General features: G+C 44.1%; 1 pseudogene; it reads left to right on the forward strand.

The window, feature by feature from the left end:
* The first annotated feature begins 3145 nt into the window (after nucleotides 1-3145).
* Nucleotides 3146-3871, forward strand: LOC103749399 (annotated as a pseudogene).
* The last annotated feature ends 1503 nt before the right edge of the window (nucleotides 3872-5374 follow it).

Raw genomic sequence — 5374 nt, forward strand, 5'->3', positions numbered from 1 at the left:
ATAAATTGGAGAAAGAGGAGGAACCACCAAGAGAAGAGGAAGAAATAGATGCATTCTACTTTAGAAAGTCTTACATTGCATTTCCAGCAAGACTCAGAATAAAGCACAACATTGTTTCACAGCCCAATTATACCAGATGCCTGAAAAGATGAAGTTGATGGGATGGAGGGAAGTGTGCAGCCTGATGCTTGCCCTGGGAGACATCTTCAGATGAAATGATGCTCTGGACTTATTATTAAAGGTCAAGTGAAATTCCATTAGCGTGGAAGACTCTTGAGTTGTATAACTGTTTGACATGAGAGATTTGTGTTCAAAAACCAGGATGTGGATGTTGGCATTGCATCTAAACATTGCTTTTTGTCTAAATTTTGACTCATTTTCTCATTTTCCAAACAAGCTGTGATAGGTCAAGGATCTTTCTTATTATAAATGTTTTCTGTCCCACACTCTCAAGGAAAGTATACCAAAGAATGTCAGCAGACAGGCCTTAAGGGGACATGTGTCCAGTCAGGTAGCACGTAGCTAAATTCTGTGTGCTCTATCACATTTCACATGATTGTGCGTGGCTCAATGACACCTATCAATGGAGTTTCAAAAAAAGAAAAAAACAACAGGGTTCCATGTACTTCCAGATCACTGAACCTGTGGAAGTTTCTGGAGAGTGGTTCATTCACCATGGGCATAGAAGCCCCACGCTTCCTTCACTTTACGCCCTGTGCATCTCTTCACCTGCATCCTTTGTAGCTCACAAAGTAAACATTTCTCTGAGTTCCATGAGCTTCTGAAGCAACTTAATCACATACAATAAGGGCCTAAGGGACCCTAATTTGTGACAGGTTACTCAGAAGCTGAGACAGCCTGGTTTGAGACAGGCATCTAAGGAGAAGGGGACACCTTGGGACACAGTCCCACCCTGTGAGTCTGACTCTGCGTCCTGGTGGTCATTGTCAGAGCTTAGAGGTTGCCCAGCTAGTGTCCACTTCAGACTTAATTCTTTGTTTGCTACTGAGGCGAAGTTTCTCCATTATTTTGTAACATGGAAGCGGTCTGTTTTGTGAGAAGATGGTGGGAGTATACTTTAAGTACTGTCTTTCTATGCCAGGAGCTCTTAACAATGCATGTGACAGCTTCCCTGGGTCTCCCTCTGACATAGCTCATGCCATAGCACCAATTCCATAACCTGGCTATGCAAAATGCTTGCCAAGTCCGGCTGTTTTGGCTATAGTCAGAATTCAGCACTCAGGTAGACACCCATTTGTGTCTCCTACTGGCCTCCCTCTACTTCAGGATCTGCCCATAATTGCTTGAGAAAGGAAAGGGGCCTGGAGTGGACACACTTAACAGAGGATTTGGAGCAAGCATTTCTACTTTTACCCAAGGAGACATTGCTCCAGCCCTGGATTTCTCCTGACTCTTGCAGTGTTCTTTGACTTCATTGCCAATTTGAGTTCAACTGACTCACCTTAATCTGTCTCAGAAAAAGCTGATTCTATGCAACACCAAGCAGTCTAAGAGAGTGGGCAGGTACAGGTAGAGGAAGCAGGTTCGTACGGTACTCTCAGTATGTGTGTTCATAAGTATTTCCCAAACCTTTTTGAGCCTCACCTTCCTCACTTATTAAGCAGGACCCTGAAGGAGGTGGGGGGAGGGGTCTGGGAGTGTAGAAAGGAAGTAAACTCTGAAAGTTGTATACAAATTATGAAGCTCAAACAAGTATAAGATGTTGATACAGACTGCATGTAACACACAGTTCGTTTTGTGAGTTAATGTAGGTGACAGCAATAAACCGCGTTACCTGTGAATTTCAGCCAAGTCTGAAGGCACTGAGGTATGCACTGCTGTAGAGCTGGATAACTGCAAAAAAGTCCCATGGGAGCCTCAATTATGGCACTGATGTCTGCTTTTGATAGTATTTGATAAGAGATATTCAGTTAAAGCCATACTGCAGCCCATCCCAATCTCCTTGTCAATGCCTCCATTCCCCCTTTTAGTCATTTAAGCTGAGGAACTGATGCTGAAGTTAACTCCTTTTGTGCTCAGCTCGGACCCAGCAAGTACCAGGTTCTATCAGGGGAAGACCTAAGAGTCACACCTGTGTGTCTTCCTCTTCTGCTCCCACTGCTGGGAGTGGGTTCCTCCTCACCAGAACTCTAGAAGAGACATTCCAGTGAATTATTTTGCTCAGCCCATACACATATGCATTTCATGTTCTGAGGCCATTTTTAGCTTTTCTACACCACAACTCTGCCTCTGTTTCTCCTTCTATTCACATCCATGCATAGTTCATCGTGCCTTGCAGAATTAAGTTCTAATTCTTCCCACTTTTCCTGCTTCTATCCAATTTTCCATTGCCTCATGGTGATTCTCCTTGATGAATTGATGGATGTCCCACTACTCTCTAGAACACACTTCATGTCCCAGGCATATTTGATTGTTTCATGCTCAGATTTATTTCTGCAATGGAAAAAAGTAGAAACAATTGTTTTTCCCTCTCTTTCGGTGGATTGGGCTTCGGCACCAATATTCCCTCAGTATGACAATTCTTAAAGATCAGGTAACTGTCACCTGTATCAGGAAACATTCAAGTCCACAAAGAAAGCGTCCTATGACCTGCCTGTTTTCCACAGAACTGCAGACCAAGACCAAGGTGACAGTTCTGGAAGGAGACATTCTGGGTGCTCAGTGCCTGAGGAGAGCCTGCCGGGGCGTCTCTGTTGTCATCCATGCTACCGCCATCATTGACGTCATGATAATGATGAAGATAGATAGAGATTATAGAATGAACTAAGACTGCTTTAACAGGGAACATATAATCAGGAACAGAGGCTGAATCTCTACATCTCCTAAATTCAATAACCATTTGTTCACTGACTCAAAGATAAGTTGGCCTTGTGACAGCTTTGTTTCTCATCAAAGGAGGCAAAAGACAGCTCTGCAATGTCTATGTATGTACTGCCTATACACAACTGTGTTTGAGTTTGAATGATGTTAATTCCTGAATAGTCTCTAGCTAAAATGGATCTATTCCTGTGCATATTCTAAGAATATGGGCTTCTGACTTTATAGATTTCCTTCACTGTAGGCTGGTAGCCTTGAGTCAGGGCTCTGAGGATGTGCTCTTATCCATGAAGGTTCCTCTGTTAGAATGGAAGATGGTCATGATCATGAATCTCTGGATATAGCAGACCCTCAGGTTTATTTCCTGATATTAACAGTTTGTTGTCTATGGGCAGAGCATCATGAAAGTATTCGTACCTATACAGCAAAAAGCTGTCTGAGAAGGCAGTGCTGGCAGCCAATGGGGACACCCTAATTAATGGCAGCACTTTGCATACATGTGCCTTAAGACCATGTAAACCTATGGGGAAAGAAGCCCTTTCATTTCTGATGTGGTGATCAGAGCCCTTAAGAATAAAGAAATCCTGCCCATTACTGATAGATTCTCCATAATCAACCCAGTGTATGTGGGCAACATGGCCTGGGCACACATTCTGGCCTCCAGAATGACCACAAGAAGGCACCAAGCATCCATGGACAGTTCTATTACATCTCAGAAGACATGCCATACCAAAGTTATAATGATTTAAATTACACCCTGAGCAAGGAATGAGGTCTCTACCGTGATTCCAGGCAGAGCCTTCCTCTGCCCCTGCTATACTGGCTGGCCTCCCTGCTGGAAACAGTGAGTTTCCTGCTTCATCCATTTTACAAATACCCTCCCTTTAACTGCTACTTAATCACATTGTCAAAGAGCGTGTTCACCTTCTCCTACAAGAAAGCTCGGCGAGACCTGGCCTATGAGCCCCGCTTCAGCTGGGAGGAAGCCAAGTAGGAGACTGCAGGGTGAATCAGGTCACTAGTGAAACAATGAAAGGAGATGCTGAAAGCAAAGACTCAGTGATGGGAAGACGGCAGGAATATGGCCCTGGGTGTTATCAAGAGATAGTTGTCAGGCCCTCCAGAAAGGGACAGAGGTACAACCCAGGTCCTACTGCTCCTTGTGACACAGAGGACAATGTAGTGTCTTCCTCAGGTCACCAGTGGCCTTCCTAATCACAGGCCCAGCCACAGGCTTTCTGCCCTAAGTAGCTGTCCAAGGATAAACATGCTGCTGCACCTCAGCAATCACAGCATCTTGTAACATAGAGCTTTGCCCATTGACTGATTTCCCCACAGAAAGCCTCTCTTGTCTTTGGAAAACTCCCATTGCTTTATGATGCTCAACAAAAGGAACAATAAATGTTTATTAATGCCTAATGTGCAGAAGGTCTCTTTCTGTTTAAAAAAAAAAAAACTATCTTATTTCCTTTCCATATCCAGAGATGACTATGGAAAAGGATCATGAGCCTGAGATGGGCTAAGAGGAAGTAGGGGCCAAATGGTGACTTGAGATTGACCCCAACCCACTGTGCTTTAGGGATGTGCAAGATGATGAGCATAGATTACCCCATTTGCGTAATGAGGACCCTAACAGAAGGAACCCCAAAGAACTACAACTTCTCCAAGAAATTCCCTGCTGGTGATCTTAAGACTTGGGACCAGGAGGAGGAGCCCACCAAATCCAACATTCTCACAGGTGTAATTTTTCTAACATTTGTGTATTTGGTAGCTTTTGTTTGATCTTTTTCTAGAAAATTCCAACACTACTACAAGAGAGGTGGAGAAAACCTAAAGACTTTCCTCTCTTCAGTTCTGGACAAAACTATAAATAACCCATTTCCCTTTACCAATTACTGTCTCTCAGATATTTCTTGGCAAAGCACAGAGCAATGGACCTCAGATTCCAGACTCCGGGAATGGTTTTTGACAAGCAGAGACAGGCGGGAAGCGCTTTTGGTTGGAATGCTGGGGAATTCTCAGCAGTTACCAGAGTGGGAATATTTCCCCATCTTTCCTTAGTATGGTGCTACCAACCGCCTACAAAGAAACATCAGGAACAATGCTCCTTTGGGTTTGGGGTTTCAGCCTGGCCTTATTTCGAAAGATATTCTGCTGTGTTGGACACTGTGATTTTGAAAATTCTTGACCAACTGTCAGCTGTCAGATCTGAGTAGTGTCTCTTTCTTTCAGATAAGTTCCTCCTCTGACTGGCACCAGGGTTTCAGCCTTTCCTTCCCCCAGCATGGGATTCATGAAGGAAATTTTAGTTCCTTGTGCTCCACCATTTCGAATGTCTTATAACCAAGGGGGAGGGGCACAGGTGTCTCTAGAATATTTTCTCTCTTGTCAGGTGGTTACAGCTCCCTGATCACCACCACTTCCTCCGTGATGTGGGAACACATCAGACCAATTAGGACATGCCTCAGCCTAGCAATGAGGGACAATTAAGTCCAATCACGAGTTGGTTGATCAGCAGTTCCTTCAAAACAGCATG

This window comes from Nannospalax galili, unplaced genomic scaffold (genome assembly GCF_000622305.1).
Source record: "Nannospalax galili isolate Female #2095 unplaced genomic scaffold, S.galili_v1.0 scaffold2066, whole genome shotgun sequence".
Lineage (NCBI taxonomy): Eukaryota > Metazoa > Chordata > Mammalia > Rodentia > Spalacidae > Nannospalax > Nannospalax galili.